The sequence below is a fragment of the Fukomys damarensis genome, unplaced genomic scaffold (assembly GCF_012274545.1).
Source record: "Fukomys damarensis isolate Sample0158 unplaced genomic scaffold, DMR_v1.0_HiC HiC_scaffold_33, whole genome shotgun sequence".
Lineage (NCBI taxonomy): Eukaryota > Metazoa > Chordata > Mammalia > Rodentia > Bathyergidae > Fukomys > Fukomys damarensis.
In genome coordinates this window covers 43,895,833-43,916,330 of record NW_022900945.1, presented here as the reverse complement: position 1 = coordinate 43,916,330, position 20,498 = coordinate 43,895,833, and the positions used below count along the sequence as shown (strand labels likewise).

The 20,498-nt window shown below is 43.6% G+C and overlaps 1 protein-coding gene across 1 annotated transcript in view; it reads right to left on the bottom strand.

Moving 5' to 3' along the window:
* Lrig2 (leucine rich repeats and immunoglobulin like domains 2) overlaps nt 1-14,383 on the bottom strand; it is a 90,998-nt gene extending 76,615 nt beyond the window's left edge. Inside the window, exon 1 of the mRNA XM_019208518.2 lies at nt 14,001-14,383. The gene's annotated coding sequence lies outside the window, so the exon portion shown is untranslated. The remainder of the gene's footprint in view (nt 1-14,000) is intronic.
* Nucleotides 14,384-20,498: the final 6,115 nt, after the last annotated feature.

Here is a 20,498-nt window from a genome sequence, read left to right as displayed (position 1 = left end):
TTTTTTTTTTTTTTTTTTTTTTTGAGACAGGGTCTCACTATATAGTTGAGACTGACCTGGAACTCACTATGTAGCTCAGGCTGGTCTCGAACTCACAGTGATCCTCCTGCCTCAGACTCATGAGTCCTGGGATTACAGGCACGCACCAACACACCCAGCCAGAGTCTGTGTGTGTGTGTGTGTGGTATGGGTTCAAACTTGGGCCCTTGCACTTGCAAGGCAGGTGGTAGAACCACTGAGCCAGTCCCCGGCCCCATTATGTAGCCCAGGCTGGCCATGAACTTACAGTGATCCTCCTGCCTCAGCCTCCTGCCTGAGTGCTGGAATAATAGGTGTGTACCCGCCATGCCGGGTACTTTTTTCCAGTTTTGTGAAGAATATCGTTGGTATTTTGATGGGAGTTGTATTGAATCAGTAGATCACTTTTGGAAATACAGCCATTTTAACAACATTAATTCTCCCAATTAAGTCAGCCATCTTGATACATGCCAATAATCCTAAATGTAGGAAGTTAAGGCAGGAGAATCATGAGTTCAAGGCCAATCTGCACTACATAGCTAGACTCTGTCTCAAAAAAAAAAAGAATCAAATAAATAAACAAACAAATAATAAAGGCATGGAAGTGTGTGCCTGTAATCCCAACACTCTAGAAGGCCGAAGCAGAAGGATCAAAACTTTGTGAGCCAGGAATTTGGCTCAGTGGTTTTGCCACCTGCCTCGCAAGCTTAGGGGCCTGAGTTCAATCCCCAGCACCAAAAAACAAAAATCAAAAAACTTTGAGCATAGTCTAGAGCAACCTAGTGACTTAGTGAGAACCTGTCTGAAATTTTTTTTTTTTTTTTTTTTAGGTACTGGGGATTGAACTTGGGTCCTTGCGCTTGCAAGGCAGGCCACCAAACCGCTGAGCTAAATCTCCGGCCCTGAAATTTTTAAATAAAAATAAAAAGGCTGAGTATGTAGCTCAGTGCAAAGGTCCTAGGTCCAATACTCCATGTCATAATTAAATAAGTAAACAAATTTTTTAAAATTTTCCAATTAAAAACACAAAAGAAAAAAGAAGAAAGAAAAACTTTAAACAATCCATGAACTTGGGCATTTTTCACATCTTCTTATATGTTCTTCAGTTTCTTTCTTGTTTTACAATTTTCATCTTAGAGGTCTTTCACCTCCTTTGTTAGGTTTATTCATAAGGTTGGTTTGTGTTTTGAATTGTGTTTAGATGTCTCCTGAGAGACAGGGATTTAGCTCATTGATGCTTTGCCGGCCTGCCAAGTGCAAGGTCCTGAGTTTGAATCCCAGTACCAAAAAAAAAAAAAAAAAAAAAAAAAGTCTTCTGAAAGCTTCATGAGGTCATAGGTGGGGTTTTTCAGAACTGGCTGGGCCTAGAGTGTGTGACTCTGGAACCAATTCACGATGCAATGCTAGACTCAAGGGCACTAGAATTAAGGGTGTGAGTGCTACCTGCCCTAAGTAGTTGGATGAGATATAAGGAAAAGAAAAAGCCCCTTGCTTGCTGTTGCCTGCCTGCTTGCTGTGGACTATTTCTCCTCTGTGATGCCACCCTGCCTTGGAGCCAGCCAAGTATGCGCTGAAACCTCTACAAGCTGTGAGCTAAATAAACCTTTTCTCCTTTAACTTTGGGTGCTGGGTATTTTGTCTCAGCAATGAGAAAATAACTAAGATAGAATTTGGGATCAGAGAAATGGGATCGCTGCTGTGACTGTACCTGACCATGTGGTTTAGGAGCCTTTGGAGCCGGCTTGTGGAAAGGGGAGGAAATAGGAAAGGGTTGCAGATGCCGGCCGAGCAAACAGAGCTGGAGCACCTGAGGCTGCACTTGACGGGAGATTCTGGTCAGAGCTTAGCAGACCACAATGCTGATAGAAGTGCTACAGGTTAAGACCAAGCTCAGGACTTTTCTGCTGAGAAAAAGGACTGCACTGGCTGTTGCACTCCCGATGATGTATGTTATGCCTTGGCAGAAAGTGTCTGCGTTCTGCTCATGTGGAGAAACTTTGCCTAAGACTAAGACTAAGGGTGGCAGACTAATTAATCTGGCAGGAGAAATTTCAAAATAGTGCATTGGTGGCATGGCTACTGTTGGAAGCTTTAACCAGATCTGTGTTATGACTCAAGAGCAGGCCAGAGATTTAGCTCAGTGGTTCTGCGCCTTCCTTGCAAGTACAAGGTCCTGAGTTCGATCCCCACGATCCCCAGTAACAAACAAACAAACATTCAAGAAGCCGGGCATGGTGGCACATGCCTATAATCCCAGCACTCAGGTGGCTGAGGCAGGAGGATTGCTGTGAGTTTGAGACCAGCCTGGACTACATAGTGAGTTCCAGGTGATTTAGCTCAGTGGTTCTGCGCCTTCCTTGCAAGTACAAGGTCCTGAGTTCGATCCCCACGATCCCCAGTAACAAACAAACAAACATTCAAGAAGCCGGGCATGGTGGCACATGCCTATAATCCCAGCACTCAGGTGGCTGAGGCAGGAGGATTGCTGTGAGTTTGAGACCAGCCTGGACTACATAGTGAGTTCCAGGTCAGTCGCGCAAACGCAATTACATAGCAAGATCCTGTCTAAAAAAAAAAAAAAGAGCAAAGCCCAGAAGAATGATTTTTTTAGTTTGGCCAGAAAGGAAGCTCTGGTAAAGAGTAAGTATTGATAGCTGAAAAGGAACCAGAGAATAGAAAAAATGGCCCGAGGGCATCACAGGAAGCAGCAAGGCTGCACCTTTTGCAGCCTCAAAATTGCAAAAGTAAAAGACTTTTCTTTGAGAAGAGAGGCCTGAGCACTGTGTTCCAGAATGCAGCAGCCAAGGGAAGTTGTTTCTCTGGATTTGGATCATGGGCACTGGACTCTGATAGCCAAGAGAAAAGGCAGCCTGGTGACTGCTCCAGCTGGCAGCAGACCTTGGTGTCATCCATGTGGTGCTGGTTTCAGAGCCATGAAGGATGCAAGAGTTGTGGGGTCAGAAAAGTTTCCTCCCAGATTTCAGAAGAAGGCCCGGCAGGCCAGGCAGCATGCCTCTGAGGGCGGCGGGTGTTGTGAATGTGAAGCCAAAAGTGCAGTGGAGATCCCAGCAGGCTGGAGAAGCCAGTTTTCTCCTGGACCATCTGGAGAAAACTGCAAGGAGAGACCAAAGCCAGCCAAAGAGAGAAGCCATGGGAGCTGTAACCACCAGAAGTGCTTGCGGGTGGAGCCAGCAAAGCCCTCTGGAGGTCACAACTTGCCAGAAAGCGCCAGGGATGCTGCTAGTGGAACTGTGAGATTTAATGTTTGCGCTGCTGGCTTCTGGTCTTGCTTTGTTCCCACTCCTTGCTACCCCCCTGTTTGTAACTTTTGGACTGGAAATGTCTGTCCTGTGCCATTGATTTTTTGTCTTGGTTTTTGTTGTTTTTTTTTTTAACCAGGAATCAAACTAAGGACCTTGCGCTGCTTGCCGAGCAGGTGCATCACCACTGAGCTAAATCTCTGGCCCCATCTTGTGCCATTGAATGCTGAAGCATCTAACTTTCTTTCTGTTTGTACAGGCACTTATAGCTAGCTGAGTTTGCCTTAAACTCAGAGAAGACTCTGGACTTGGACTTTGCAGCAGTGCTGAAACTGTTAGGACTTCAGCAACTCTTAGAGATGGACTACGTGCCTCTTGCATGAAGGAATGTGCATGAGTCTTTGGGGCCCACAGGTGGAATGTTGCGGCTGGTGTCTAGATGTTCCCCCAAAGCCTCCTATGATCACAAGTGGGGCTTTTTCGGAGGTGGATGGCTCTAGAGTGTGGGACACTGGGATTGATTCATGGTGCAGTGCTAGGCTCAAGGGCACTAGGATTAAGGGTGTGAGTGCTGCTCGCCCTAAGTAGCCTGGATAAGACATAAGGGACAGAGACAGCGGTGGCCATCCCTTGGTACTTTGCTACCTCATCTTTACCATAAACTGTCTTTCCTCTGCCATGCTTATCTGCTGTGTCACCCTGGCCTTGGAGCCAGGTGACTGAAACTTCTACAAACTGTGAGCTACATAAACCGTCTCCCCTTTAACTTTGAGTGTGGTATATTTTGTTTCAGCAAGAAGAGAAAAGTAACGATGACAGTCTATTTTTGTTTTTTGTTTGTTTGGGGTTTTTTGGGGGGTGGGGGAAGGAGGACTATCGGTAAAGGGATTGCTTTCCCGACTTCTTTCTCAGTGAGTTCATTATAAATATATGGAAAAGCCGCTACATTATGTATGTTGATTTTTGTATACTGCTATTTTGCTTTATTTTTCACCTCTAAGAGTTTTGGGTGAGTGTTTGTTTGTTTGTTTGTTTTTCAGTGCTAGGGATTGGATCCAGGGCCTATGTACTGGGCTACATCCCTAGTTTTTATTTATTTATTTATTTTCGATACCGGGTCTCCCTAAGTTGCCCAGACTGCCTGAAATTTGAGATCCTCCTGCCTTAGTCTCCCAAGTAGCTGAGAGGAGAGGTAGACACCACTGAGACTTCTCTTTCTCACGTAGAGAGGGAAAGCCCTTATAAATAACATTTTCCTATTTAGATGTAAATTTATCTTGCTTCAATGTCTGTTTTTTGTTTTGATTTTTTTTTTTTTTTTTTTTTTTTTTTTTTTTTTTTTTGAGACAAGATCATGCTATGTAGTTCAAACTGGCCTTGAGCTCTCTATGTAGGCCAGGCAGGCCTCAAATTCATGGTGATCCTCCTGTCTTAGCCTCCTGAGTGCTGGGATCACAGATAAGGGTCAGCCTGCCTGGCTTGAGGTCCTCTAATAACTTTAACTTTTATATCTGACCTAGCATTCTCAATTAACAGAAAAACTTCTCAGAGTGCATCACCGAGCATTCTGCCAGTCTGTACCATCTCTAAGGCAAAGAATGCTGGAAGATAAAATCTGAAACGTGTGGAAGAGATTTTCCTGCCTTGATTGATATTCCCACCAATGGACTTGCTACTTGCATTGAGTTATGAATTAGTTTGTTCTGTGACTATAAAAGTTCATATACCTTCTTCAAGGTGAAACTTGTCATATAAGGTAATTTTTTTCTTTTGTACCAAGAATTGAACTTAAGTCTTTTGCAATGAGCTATATCTCCAGCCCTTTTTATTTCTTATTTTGAGGCAATCCTTTTTTTTTTTCTTTTCTTTTCTTTTCCTTTTTTTGGTACCGGGGATTGAACTCAGGTCCTTGTGCTTGCAAGGCAGGCCACCGAACTGCTGAGCTAAATCCCGGGCCCTAGGCAATCTTATTAAGTCGCTAAATTGCGTAGACTAGGCTTGAACTTTCGGCCTCTTGCCTCAGACTCCCAAAGTACTGGGATTACAGGTATGAGCCATCATGTCCAGCTCATTAGGGTATCTGTTTCCCCCCCAGGCACTGGGGATTGCACTCAGGACCTTGCGCTTGCCAGGCAGGCGATGGCATCACTTAGCCAAATCCCCAGCCCACATCATTATCTTTAACATGTTCCCAGGCCACAGTTAGTCATATCTGGCTCAGAATAAACTATCTTTTGCATTCCTATAATGCCAGCATTCAGGAGGCTGAGGCAGGAGGATCGCAGTGCATTCAAGGACAGCCTGGGCTACCTTATGGGTTTGAACTACAGAGCAAGACACTGTCTCAAAAACAAACAAACAATGACAACAAAAAAATCCAGATGAACAAAAATGAACTATTGTATGGGGGATTTAGCTCAGTGGTTCCGCCACCTGCCTCACAAGCGCAAGGACCTAAGTTCGATCCCTGGTACCCAAAAAAACAAACTATTTTCTTATTTCCTCTACAGCAGCATTATTTTATATCAATGGCATCTACATGTAGTACAAACATAGAGTTAACTGAAAACCTTTAAGGCCATCAAAGGGAAGGGAAGTGTCTTGAAAGAAATGATTGAGCCAGGCATGGTGGCAAACGCGTGTAATCCCAACTACTTGGGAGGCTGAGGCAGGAGGATCACAAGTTCAAGGCCAGCCTGGGCGATTTGGCAAGACCTTGACTCAAAATCAAAAAGAAAAGTGAAAGGGCTGAGAATGTAGTTCAGTGGTAAAGCACCCCTAGGTTCAGACCTCAGTACCACCGGAACTGAGTTGAGATTTGGAAGCTAAGTGTGACTCCAGCAAGGAGACGAAAGGCAAGGAGCCTTTGGTGGTGGTGGTGGTGGTGGTTGCACTGGGGATCAAGCAAGCCTCACACTTGTAGGCAAGGGCTCTGCCAATGAGCTACATCTCCAGCCTCCAGAGGGGGACACTTGTGAGTCTTGAGATACCTCAGAAGGAGGAGGACCTGTTTCCAACCATCCTGCGTCACCAGGCTTCCAGGGTCAGGGCTGGATGTCAGGAGCAGATGATGGCTGTGCTGATATCAAGGGCTGGAGACCCTTGACAGTCAGATGTTTGTAGGGCGGTTTATTTGTTTGTTTGTTGTTGTTCTAAAACCTCTTGGAAGAACGTTGTAATGAGAAGTTGCTATCTCTTTCTTCTTAACTTATAAGGTGTTGCTAATCTGCCAGCAGTCACACAGATGACCTTAATGCTGTGTTCCGTAATTTTGTCCTTTAATGTCTGTGAAATTCAAACCCCCTTTGGTAAATTTCAGTTGTATCCACATTGCTGGATCTGCCTCCGTTTCTTCATTTTTTGTGTTCTGTCGCTGGCCCAGGCCTGGAAGGTTGAACTCAAGATTCGGGCAGCCCAAAGACGAGTCATGGGAACACGCGACATACTTCTGCTGTCTCGGCAGCATGGAGAGCAGCACTGGAAAGTCCCACTCTCCTGTATATACAATATCACAGAAAGCCGGCAGCTGGTCAAGGGGTCGTTTAAGTGGGAAGCAGGGTATTGTGGGAAGGAGAAGGCGGCTATTTCATGTAGGAGCCGTTTTAGGGCGAGGGAAATCTGCCATTCCAGGCTTCTGGTCAGCGTCATCGAGTTATAACACAACTTGTTTACGTCTTCACTGTGCATGTGAGGTAACCTAACACATGCTGACCCACTAGCAAGCCTGGGGCCTAAGCAAAAAGCCCGAGCCCTCCGTCTTGGGCACCACACAGAGGGCCTCACCCTGCATCCTCACACATGCACTGGTGTCCATCCCCATTCCTTAGCCAGGGTCTTGCTGTGTAGCACAGGCCAGGCTTGAACTTGATATGTAGCCCAGGTGAGGACTACCTCTTCACCCTCCTGCCTCAGCCTCCCAAGGGCTGGGATCACAGACACTTGCCACCTTGCCAGGCCCAGTTTCTTCTTCTTTATCTTCCCATCTACTGTAGATGACTCACACAGTCTTCTAATTCCTCTTTTTATATTTTATTTACCTATTTTTATTAGTACATTTCAGTACATGATGATATGCACTGGAGGGACCTACATGTATATAACACACTTTAATTCTTTTAACTTTAATTCTTTAACATCCCTTTCCTCTCCCTTCCCTCCCTCTCTTGGTCCGTTTCCCCTTTGTAAGAAATCTATCTCCGGGCCGGGGATTTAGCTCAGTGGTCCCGCTGCAGCCTGCCTTGCGAGCGCAAAGACCTGAGTTTGATCCCCGGTACCAAAAAAAAAAAAAAAAAAAAAAAATCTAGCTCCTTCTATTATCTATCTATCTTTTATTTGTTCTTTAATGTATTTATCCTTTGGGTTTCTCATATAAGAGAAACCATGCAACACCTAAACTTGTATGTCTGATTTATTTCACATAACATTATGGTTTCAAGGTATAGTGGAACAGTGAAACTATGGTTCACACATGCTTTGCTTTTATTTTTTTATTAATTAATTAATTAATTTTGGTTTTTTGAGACAGGGTCTCACTGTGTAGTTGAGACTGATCTGGAACTCACTGTGTAGCCCCGGCTGGTCTCGAACTCACAGCATCCTCCTGCCTCAGCCTCCCGAGTGCTGGGATTACAGGCGTGTGCTACCATGCCCGGCTACACTTTTGTTTGCAATTTGGTTCTCAAACAGAAGTGTTTGGCAAAATTTTGTTTTTGTTTGCAAAATCTTCGTCGGGTGACAAGCATGACCCCACATAAACACAGAGGTAGCCATATTTTCCAAAATCATAAAACAAATTAACTTCATGTACCAAGGAACCACTATGTACTCATTTTTCTTTTTTTTTCTTTCTTTTTTTTTGGTTTTTTGAGACAAGGTCTCACTATGTAGTTGATACTAACCTGGAACTCACTATATAGCCCAGGCTGGTCTCGAACTCACAGTGATCCTGAATGGTGGGATTATAGGTGTGTGCCACCGCGCCCGGCAACTCATTTTTCTACAAATGGCTCAAATACGTTCTTCTTTATTGCAGGGTAGTGCACCATTATACCAAATATAAACACCACATTTTCTTTATCTGCTCACCTGTTGATGGACATGTAAGCTGATTCCAAGATTTAGGTAATATGAATTTTGCTGCTATAAATATGTGTATGCATGTACCACTGTAATATGCTTTTATTTTTTTCAGTACCAGGGATCGAACTCAGGACCTTTTGCTTGTCAGGCAGACACAGCACCACTGAGCATTCCCTTCCTTGTCCAGGCCAGGCTCCAACTCAGGATCCTCCTGTCTCAGCCTCCTGGGTGCTGGGATTACAGGTGCGGTCCACCACACCCAGCTTCCTAATTCCTCACTGTTAACACTTTTCAGGGGCCTTCAGTATGTTCTTCCATTAAAGATTTAAATTTGGCACCACAGTTAAAACTATTATAGCTTTGGGCCAGGGATTTAGCTCAGTGGTTCCGCAGCCTGCCTCATAAGCACAAAGTCCTGAGTTTCATCCCCGGTACAAAAAAAAAAAACAACTTTAAATAAACGATGATCTCTAAAGCTTACAAAGAACCCTTGTAAAATAGCAAATACTCTGCTTTGGACATTTGAGGTCAAGTTGAAGCTGGAAATGATCTTCTTTTAAGCCCCTAGAACAGCGGTGGTGAACCGGTGGTGTGTATGCCGCCATGGGCTGTTCAAATCATTTTAAACTCTACCAGGTTTGCCAGCACTGCAGAGGCAGATCAGGAAAAGCAAGTGCTGAAGAGGAAAAGGAGAGAATGGAAATATAAGTCAATGTTATGCAGATTTATGCCTTTGCAGCATTTAAAAAAATGATGTGTATTTTATTTATTTATTTATTTGGTACTGGGGATCAAACTCAGGACTTTGCACTTGCAAGGCAGGTGCGGTGACACTGAGCTAAATCCCTGGCCCTATTTTCAGTATTTTTTAAATGTTGGGTCTTTTAAGCTGGTTTTGCTTTCCATTAGATATGTATAGCTTGCTTAATTAGCTAGTGATTTAGTTTTATATTTAAGCTACAATTAATCTTATTTTTGGTGATATATATTTCTTTGCTTTTTTTTAGCTTAAATTTTAGATGTTTTGTTAGCTCTGTTTAGAGCTTCATCACCAGGCCAATATGCATTTCCCTTAAAACGCTGCAAATGGGGCCAGGGATTTAGCTCAGTGGTTCTGCTGCCTGCCTCACAAGCGCAAGGTCCTGAGTTTGATCCCTGGTACAAAAAAAAAAACCAAAACAAAACACTGCAAACAAATATAGTTGGAGTGCACCCTTTTCATCTTCACCAGTTGCTGTGAGATCGCTGTGTAAGTTCACATTTGAAATACATTGTTTGCAGGGAGAAAATTTCTCGAGTTAAAGCTCAGAAAAAGCCTGCTGAATTTATGTCACACGCATTACATAACACAGTATAAAGATGAAAAGACAGCAGAAATAACTTCATATTTCCTCATGTCCTCATTGCACAGAACCCTTAACTGGGGAAACCTTACTTCTCTCTCTTTGTCCTCCTCCGCCTCTCACTACTGTCACCTTGTAATATTCGGAGAGCGCTTGGATTGCAGATCTGAAGAGAGAAAGGCTTTCAGATAATCCTTAACCCGCACACCTGTGACTTATACTCAAAGGTGGGATGGGGTTGTAAAGTGCTTTCACAATACAATATTATTGTTGAAAGCAAGGATTGACTCTTGTTTTATTTTGACATGGCATGTCCTGAAATTAAAAAAAAAAATTTTTTTTGGCGGTACCAAAGATGGAACTCAGGACCTTGCACTTACGAGGCAGGCACCGTGCCACTGAGCTAAATCCCTGGCCCCTGAAATTAATATTGATTCAATGTGGCAAGTGAAAAAAAAAATGTTCTTCCACTTCTTCAAGCATGTTGGCAAATTCCTCACCAACTTATTTTGGTATGTGAATGATTTTCCTAATATCTCCATCCGTTAGCAGGAGGCCTTTTATTTATTTATTTTTTTACTTTTTTGGAGACAGAGTTTCCCTATGTAATCCAGGCTGGCCTTGAATGTACTATGTAGCTCAGGCTGGCCTCAAACTCACAGCGACCCTCCTGCCTCTGCCTCCCAAGTGCTTGGATGACAGGCGTGCGCCACCGCGCTTGGCTGGAGGCCTGTAGTCATCGATGATGTCACATGTTCATCGATGACATCATATGTTCTCCCAACAGACATTTTAGTTTTAGGTTTTCCTTTCGGTTTGGTAAATGGTATTGCATATGAGTTAGTGAATGGTTTTCAGCATTGCACTGTGCTCAGATTAGGGTCTGCATCAAATTTTTATCAAATGCAGTCAAACAGCAGGCATGCATATCTGGCCTTGACAGACCCAATGGTGCCCTGGCCAAGGGTTGAGACACTGAAGTTGTGTTTGGAAGAAAGAATGCAGTCTTGCCTTGTCTTTTCTTTTCTTTTCTCAGTACCAGGCATCAAACTCAGGACCTTGTGCTTGCCAGGCAGGCGTGGTGCCACTGAGCTAAATCCCTGGCCAAGAATGCGATCTTGATGTTTTCATTTTAATAACACACAGATTCATGATGGCCAGCTGCAAGAGGATTTTAAATTCCAACTCTTCCTCTTCCAAATATTTTTTTCATTTATGGGATGAAGCGTTGCTGGGACCGTTCCATAAAGAAGATAACTGTCATCTATGCATTCTGATTATGTCGCCAGAACATGACCAGAGATATTTTTCTCCCATCCAAGTACTAACCAGGCCCAATCCTGCCTAGCTTCTGAGACCAGACAAGATCAGGTGCGTTTAGGGTGGTATGGCCGTAGACAAGATGATATTTTTCTTTTTGAGAATATATGGCTTCTTCACTTTATTACTGTGCCTGGCTTTATGATATTTATGGGTTGTTTTATTTTGGGTGTTTTTTTGTTTTGTTTTGGGGTTTTTTGGGTACTAGGGATCAAACTCGGGACCTTGTGCTTACAAAGCAGGCAGTGGCACCACTGAGCTAAATCCCCCTGCCCTGGTTTTGGTTTTTCGAGACAAGAGTCTCACTATGTACTTCAGTCTGGCCTTGAACTCATATGTAGCACTGGCTAGCCTTGAACTCGAGGCAATCCTCCTGCCTCAGCCTCCCAGGTGCTGGAATTACAGGTGTGTACCACCCTGCCAGGCTGTTTTTTGTTTTAAATCTCAAACCTTTTGCCTGAATCTGTGTAGCCATCCCTTACTAGTAATAAATGGCTGATGTCACTCATTTTAGGAGATTCTTGCTGAACTCTGTATAGATCCATTGCTTTCAGGCACAAGACATCACCACTAATTGCAACACATTTTTTTTTCTTTCTTTCTTTTTTTTGGTACCAGGATTGAACTCAGGTCCTTGCGCTTGATTTCAAGGCAGGTGGCGGAACCACTGAGCTAAATCTCCAGCTCACAACACATTTTCTGTTCATGTCTTCCGCCCTCAAATTCCATGCCTTTTCCCTTGTAACCAAGCAATTACCGCACATTGGGCTTGAGGCACAACAGCAAACCTAGCATCACTTCAGCTGGGTGTGGTGGCGCATATCTGTGATCCCCTAGTCAGGAGACCCAGGCAAACCAAATCAGGGGGGACATTGGCATAGCCCAAGAAAAAGTGAGCAGGTAGCAGCAACACTGTGCAACGAGAGAGGGAAAGTCAATTGGGCTGCCAATTAAGCAAGCAAACTGCTGTCATCCTTGAGATTAAAAAATGGGATGTGCAGGCAAAGTGGGTAAGACCAGTACAAGCAAAGATGGTCACAGAGCTGACAAAGATCTGACCCTAAACTTCATTATACCCTCATTATAATAATGAATTCCCTACCCAGAAAGAGACAGAACACATTTCTGAGCACACTTTGGATCTTGGGCAAACGCACACCAGTGCAGTAACTAAATTCCACCCTGTCCAGAGACCCCTGCCCCTTTTGGAAAAAAAAAAAGAATAATAAGTGATATTTCTTTGAGACCTGATAAAAACAAAATGTAGCCTTTGTTAGATGCTACTGTCTGTGATTGTATCCACTTCCTGGGGCTACACACGGGACGTCCAGCTTTGCTTCCTCCCCTGCTCTTTTTTACTCCTGCCTCTTTTTTTTTTATTAATATTTGTTTTCAATGCACAATAATGGCATCATTTTTACTTTCCTTTCCCCTGTTTCTTTCTTTCTTTCTATTTTTTTTTTTTTTTTTTTTTTTTTCAGAACTGGAGATCGAACTCAGGACCTTGCGCTTGTGAGGCAGGGGGCGGAACCACTGAGCTAAATCCCCAGCCCCCCGTTTCTTTTTTTATGACAAACTTTTCCTTTACCTAAAATTAGTCTGTGTTACTTCCCAGTTGAAGCTTTTGCCTTTGTAAATTCATGCTGTTGCCTCAAAGTTGTGTTTGGTTTTAGCAGTACTGGGGATTGAACCCAGCGCCTTCATATATATGTTAAAATAATAATTATATTTTAAATTATTTATTTACTTACTTACTTACTTTTTCCTTGAGACAGTCCTAGGGTTATGGGCCTGCACAAACAGGCCCAGCTGTTGTCTCAGTTTTATTTTCCAATTTCACTGAAGCAAAGACCCCGCTAGCCAATGATAGATGGACCTCAAGTTTCAAATCAGCCTTAGCAATTTAGTGAGAGACCGTGTCTCAAAATAGAAAAATATAAAGGGCTGAGGGTATCGCCCAGCACGCCTAACTGGGAAACATCACAGCTATTGTCTGGGGCCAGAACAGAGCAAATTAAGAGTGGCTTGAACATAAGCACTGATGCTGAGCAGTCAGTCGGGTAACTGAAAGGGCTAAGTGACTCGCAGGCAGGTAGCATACGCAGCCCAGGTAGGCTGGAAACGGGATGATTCACCTTCCAAGTGTCACACTATCCAAAACAGTGTACAATTTAAAAATGATGACTTACCAGTGGAATTTTCCATTTAGTATTTTTGGACTACGATTGACTATGACAGACTGAAACTGAAAAGTGAAATCACACATAAGGGGAACTACTGTATTTTACTGCAGCAGATAGTGACCCATAGCTCTGCAGTGTTATAGATGAATGAAATGGGCACAAAGGAGCCAGGGTTGGTCTGTTAGTACCAAAAAGGCACCATCAGAAACTACAGAATGTCAGGTGTGATGGCACATGCCTTAACCCCAGCACTTGGGAAGCTGAGGCAGGAGGACTGCTGTGAATTCGAAGTCAGTCTGGGTTACATATTTGAGCTGAGACCCAGCCTGAATTACAGTAAAACTCTGTCTCAAAACATCTTTCTAAAAAACTCTACGAGGGCCGGGGATTTAGCTCAGTGGTTCCACTGCCAGCCTCACAAGCGCAAGGTCCCAAGTTCGATCACCAGTACAGAAAGAAGAAGAAGAAGAGGAAGAGGAAGAAGAAGAAGAAGAGCAAGCACATACTAAGCTCTGGTTCAGAATCCTATCTCACAGAACCCCCCAACCAAAAAAAGCTGGGTGTGTGGCAGAGTACACTTACAAAGCCAACACTCAGGAGACCAAAGAGGAAGATGGAGAGTTTGAAGCTAGCCTGGTACTATCTTACAAACAAAAACAAACAACAACAAAATGTAATTTCAAAGAAAAAAAGAACAACGTAAAATTTCCAACTGACAGAAGATAGTCATAAATTTTCTAACTCAATTATGGTTTGATCGTTCATTGTGATATCAACTTGAATGGGTTAAGAAATACCTCGTGGATTAGTGGAACGTAGTTCAAGGTGTGGATGCTTGATGTGTAGGCTACGAAGTGAATAGGGAAGACGCATTCCGGATATGGGTGGCATCAACCAATAGGCTTGCACCCTGGATGAAATAAAAAGGGGAAGAAGAAGTCTGCCTTTTTTTGCTTCTTGTAAGGTGCTCTGTTGTTCTCCATCACCTTTGGACATTCATCTCGTTTCTTGAGCCTTCCAATGTAGACCATTTGGCTTTCTAATACAAACACACAGGACTCTGGAGTGAGCTCCAGGTCTTTGACCTTTGACTGGATCCTCTGACTTTCCAGTGGGCAGGAAGCCATTTTGTATTCTTTCACCCCGACTCTGCAGGCAGCCATTGTAAGTCTACTTTGAATATCCTTTATATATCTCATATATTTTTATAATAAGTCTGTTCCTCTACTGACTCCTGATAGAAAATATTAGAAAATTATTTTGATATTTATATTCCTTTAACTTCATTTAAAAATGATTTTATAGTTTTATTATATTAAGTCACAATAATTATATTTTTTAACTTACAATAAAAAATGTTAGATACCAACTTTATTGTTTGTTTGTTTTTTGGTACTGGGGATTGAACTCAGGTCCTTGCGTTTGCAAGGCAGGCGGCATTTGCAAGGCATCGCTGAGCTAAATCCCTGGCCCTTAGATACCAACTTTAAAATGTATGAAGGTGCCCAGGCATGGTGCCTTGTAATACCAGCACTCAGGAGGCTAAGGCAGGAGAGAATCGCCATGAGTTCAAGGCCAGCCTGGACTACAAAGCCAGACCCTGTCTCAAAAAACCAAAACCAAAACCAAAACCAAACAAAACAAAATGTATGAAAGAATAATTGGTTTTTCAGAATTTTCTTTACAAGCTACAAGAGTGAAAAGCATTAGAAGACCACACTCTAGGCCAATATGGTGTGGGGAGCAGGGGGTCAGAATAACCAAGACTTGCCTTTCCCAGGAAACGCTGGAATTCATGATTCCTCCAGAGCAGGTCTAGAATGGTCTTTGGCTTCCTGGTTAACTACCTCCAGCTCCACTTCCCAGTAACCAGCAGGGGTTACTCACCTTGGTGTCATAGCCTCTGCTGAGGCCAAGCCTCACTTAGTCACGTACACAAATACCTCAGCACACTTGAGCAAGTTACTAAAACTCTCTCTACTTCAGTTTCCTAATTTATAAAATGGAAATAATATAGGCTGCTACCACTTTTTAAATTTTATGTAAATTACCTCAAAAATACCTAGCAATGGAAGCCATTATTGCCTACATGAGTATTCATTTAGCAAAAAAAAAAAAAAAAAAAAAGAAACAAAGGCTAAGCCAAAGGTTAAAAGTCATCTGATTGGTCAGTCAAAAAATGAGAACCCTGAAATCCTGTGTTTTAGTTTACTCACCTTCGGATCTCCAGGCAGAGGCTCAGATTGTCCAAGAATCTGGAGGGATGGCTTTCACATCTTTTCCTCCACAGACTTTCAGAATAATAATTTCTTTCATGGATTTCTGCTAAGCATTGCCCTGAAGCATCCACAGCCAGAGAAGGGGGCCTAGACTTACAAACGGAGGGCTCTTATCTCCTTACCCTAGGCTGGGCTGCCCCCACAGCAAAACAGTAAAATACTTGCTAACATCTCTATCACTTCTCATTTGTTCATCAAATCTTTGAAACTCTTTTAAGATGTGACAATTACAAGGAATTTTAGAAGTCAGATTGTCCTTGCCTTAAGGCCCAAACACATCCAGTCGGTCTTTTCAAGGTGGGTTTCAGGCTCCTTTCTCCCATCCAAATACTAACCAGGCCCAAGTGGTATGGCTGAAGACTCAGATTCCTTTCTATCTCCCCGGGCTTAGATCTTCCTGGCCGGCCTCACCACCTTGCAACAAAGTCTAGTGCTTGGGGTTGGAGAGGGCAATGTGGAGTGGGAGGCACTTCTGACCACTGAGCAGGGTATCTCAAACTCAAATATATATTTTCAACTTTCGTGGGTCTGCAGCCCTGGGAAGACTGGCTTCGCAGAAAGTCAGTGCTAGTGCTGGGGTTAGGACAATGATACCCCAAAGACCAAGACTTTGACCTGCTAAGAAGCCTCCAAGTCTACATCAGCACCAAAGTTCCTCTCATCTTCCCTTGTTTCTCCCCTTCCCAGCCCAGTGAAAGAAAGCCCCTCTGCAAAGTCCCTTTTCTACCTGAATAGGGAAGCCAAAAAGACGCAATCACTTTCAGTCATCTTGCTGAAATTTCATTAACCAGAGAAGACCAAATTCATATGTTAGAAATAAAGATAAGTTCTCCTAGTCGCCTGGACAGACTTGTTACACAGCATTATCCTCTATTTTGGTACCATAAAGAGTCATTTACAATCTGCTGGTAGTGGTGATTCATACCTGTAATCCTAGCTATTCAAGAGGCTGAGGCAGGAGGATGACCAGCCAGGGCAATTTAGCAAGAACTTATCTCAAATTTTAAAAATGTTTAAAATTTTTTCAAAATTACGTGATCCCAGCACTCAAGAAGACTGAGGCAGGAGGACTCACAGGGAGCGTTTGAAAGCTAGCCTGGGCTACATAACAAGACCATGTCTAAAAAACAAAAAAAAATTTTAATTAAAAAATTTTTTAAATGTTTTTAACTTTTAAAATTTAAAAACATTTTTGGAGAGTCATTTGCAATCTATTATCAGTTCTGCAGGTGCACTGGACTTTGCCACAGAGTACAGTACGTTCTCCAAGCCCATTAAGTTCCCCTAAAACTCATTTACAATTTATCTGATACTCCCTGCTCTGTCCTCTGTCAAAAGAGAGTTTTACAAATTTCATTCCTTCTTGTTCTTCTTTTGTTTTTGAGGGGCACTGGTGATTGAACCTATGGCCTTTGATCCTCCTGCTTCAGCCTCCCAGAATGCTGGGATCACAGGAATGTGCCACTACACTGGACTTGGTACATAAATTTCTCATTTGTGTCGGGCTAGGGGCTAATGACTCTGGCTTCTCCTGTGCTGTGATTTCGCCCTCTTTGCACCTTAACACATTTGTATTTTTCCCATATAATTCCTATCTGGGAGTACATTCGAGGGGACCTTCAGAGGGTGGAGGGGGAGCTTCCCTCTGCCCCTACCCTGCAGACTCAATCTACCATTCACCTGCCCCTTGTATCCCACCCGCCACCTTGCAGACGCAGAGTGCGTGGAGTGCGCGCTGCAAACCACCCGGGCTGAACGGAGGCTGAGCCAGACACCCAGTAATTATTAGGCCCAGCACCTGCAGGCTTCCCTGGTTGCCCCGGCTGGGGGTGGGGAAGAGCTGCAAGGGCATAAAGACTATAAATAACCACAGGAGGCCTGACAGGTGGGGCTGGAGAGAACAGCTCCCTGAAAACAGCGCTCTTTCCAACTCCGAAATAGAGGCAACAGAAGAGCCAGGGACTTGAAGCCAGAAAGGCAGTTCCGGGCCAAACTGAGCAACTCTTTTGAAGAGAATTTCTGTCTTTTGCCTTTCTGGTGCCCTTCTCTCACTTCCTCCTGTGCTATAGTGTGTTCCTGTTTCCAGCTATTCTAAATTGCCTCTCCCCACTTCCTGCCAGTCTTTCTTTCCCCCTCGTTAGAATGGTTACATTGCCAAATTTGCATGGATTGAGACGAGAGGAGATTTTAAAAAATCATATCGTCAAACATCTTTTTACATTTTGTTCCCGTTAGGTTTTTGTTGCTGTTGTTGTTTTTCTTTAAATTTTTAAAAACTTTGACGCACAGTAAGTACATTTTACACCATGATCCAGTACCTGTGTCCGAAAATACAGCCAAACCCAAATGTCACGAAAGAGTCTTTACCTCTCCACAAATGGTACGCTCTGATTTCAGCTTTAAAATGCCAGTTGCAACCTGCTCGTGAGCTGCTGACACAACTGACTAGTGGATCATGGATCACGCATATTAAAACTCACTCCTTTCATGGATGAACAAACTGAAGCAAAGGGAAAGCCCTCGAGTCATCACCAGAGTTGAAAACAGAGAATTTAGCCCGGGGATTTAGCTCAGTGTTTCTGGTGCCTGCCTTGCAAGCGCAAGGACCCAAGTTCAATCCCCAGTAGAAAAACAACAAAAATAAAATAGATGGAACTTTCTACTTCTTCACAGGGATAGGCTTGACTTAAAGCAAGGTTTTGATAGAAACTGGAATTTTTTTAAAAAAAAAATGCTACCAGTGGATAAACACCCTGTATGTTTCTGTGCCCTTCTTGAAGAACTGGGAACTGAAGGTGCATTTTTTGTCCTAGACAGGAAACTGCTGATACTCTCTGCCTGGCAACTGGGGAAATGGTCCTAGAAGAGAGAGGTGCAGGGGAGGGAGGGAGAGTTAAGGGTGGGAGTAATGGGGTTGGAGCTTGAAAAGAAGGGGGCTAGTGAGATTGGTTCTTCTTCCTCCCTGCCTTTCTCCCTTCCTTCTCTTCCCTTTCCTCCTCCTTTCCATGAGCAAACTGGTGTTAAATACTCGTCCAAATACAAAACAAAAAACCTTCTGAGAGACAAACGCTCGGCCACGGCCATCAGTCTTTTATGGTGCTAATGAACCGGTTCCTTCTGTGAAAAGCGCTCTGAGCTCCTGGTCTACCAAAGTGGAAGAATGAAGTGGCAAAACCAAAGGGGAAAGTTAAGAGTTTTATTAGAAATAAGAAAATGCTGGGGTAGATGTCCACCATGAGGGGATTCCAAAAGGAAGTCCAAATCGCGTTCTTTGTGTGAAATTGTTCTTGTGTGAATACACGGAGCACGTGGGAATAGTTCAGAGGAAATTGTTATTTTGCATTTCTTGCGTTTCTCCAGTTTCTTAAATCCGGAGGCAGGGAGGAGCTGTCAGCTAACTGAGCCCTCTCTTGAGAACTTTTCTTCCTGGGATGAAAGGTCTTTATCTTTCCATTCTTATCCTAACCCTTTATCTTTTGTTACCATGTTTTCTTTTACGTTTCTAAGCTTAACCAGCTGTTTGAATTAGCTCTTAACGTGGGCTACTTTCTTTTATCTGACCCTTCGACCCTACCTCTGTTTTCAGGCTCTCCTAGCTGCCTACTCATAATAAGTAAAACTACTCCACCACACTGGAGGTTAAAGCAGTGTACAGAGGCCGCGAGCTCACACCCACCACACTGCTGTGGGGAGGTCAGGAGAAGCTTCCCTGAGGATAGCTGAGCTCACTCTGTCCCGGGGGAGAATGGGAAGGAGACCCTGCTCAGGGATGGTCTTGTTGTTTCACTGGATCAGCACAAAGAGCTCCTGACCATTTTGAGAAAAATCCATCAAATATGCCCTGGCTTTTGACTCCTGTCTCTGGAACGTGCTTACATTGGAGAAATCTCTGTCCATCCACCTGACTAAACCGGTTTCCCAGCAGGCCGACCTGGGAAGGGGGTGGGTAGGAGCCAAAGAAGAGAGCCAGCGCTCTCAACCTTATTCATTCTTTGAGTTTTTTAAATCAGTTTTAACGAAGGTGGTTTGTTTTACTCACTCTGAAGTTAAGGGACTCAGACCCATTGAAAACGCAAAGCTTGTCAATAAAGTAAAGACAAACAAAAGATAACCTGCTTGGGGGAGGGCACTTAGTGCCTGGGAGCTCACCTTCCTCCCCTGACCTCCCCCAGCCCCTGGGGAGACTGGAGAGACAAGGCTGTTGGTTTAGACAGGACCCTGGGGCTGTGGCTCAGCATCTCAGTCAGCGAAACGGAACAAACATGAGTGAGGTCAAAGCTTGGAAGCTCAAACCGCACCCCTGAAATGTCACACCTCCAACACAGAAGTCTCAGAATGAGGACTCTCACAAAGGAAAAAAATGATATCTCAAGCTCTAACTTGAAATAAAGGCACTTGGTCCATACATACCTGGTGACTTTCATGTTGAAAACAATGACCCAACCACCCCCGAAATTTTGACACAATTTGGTAGTTTTGCCCCCATTCCATCCCTCTCTGAGGATCAGCAAACTCAATGAGATCATGTTCTTTTGTTTAGCTCATAATTTATCTCAACTGAAAATATGTGAGGATGTGGATTGTGTAAAGTCCTTTAATTCTGAGGCCTCAAAACCCAAACATAAGGCAGCGCATGGTGTGCATGCCTCTAATCCCAGCATTTAGGAGGCTGACGCAGGAGGATCACTTGTAGTTCAAGGCCAGCCTCAACTGCTGTACATAGCGAGTCCTTGTTTCAAAAATCAAAAAATTCATACATAATGGTAATTCTTAAAATATCAATTAATGACTTAATACTGGGACTGTGTGTGTGTGTGTGTGTGTGTGTGTGTGTGTGTGTGTCCTTCGGTTCATACAGTTCTCCTGCAAAACAGTGGTCCTGTGTGCCGAGTATGCCTATGTCTAGCCCCTCACCCTACATACTGAGAGGCAACCTCTACCAACCAATAGCCCCTGGATGTTTATGAAGGAGTTTGGGGTTTTGGTTCAAGACTTTGTTCCCACTATGATAAAATG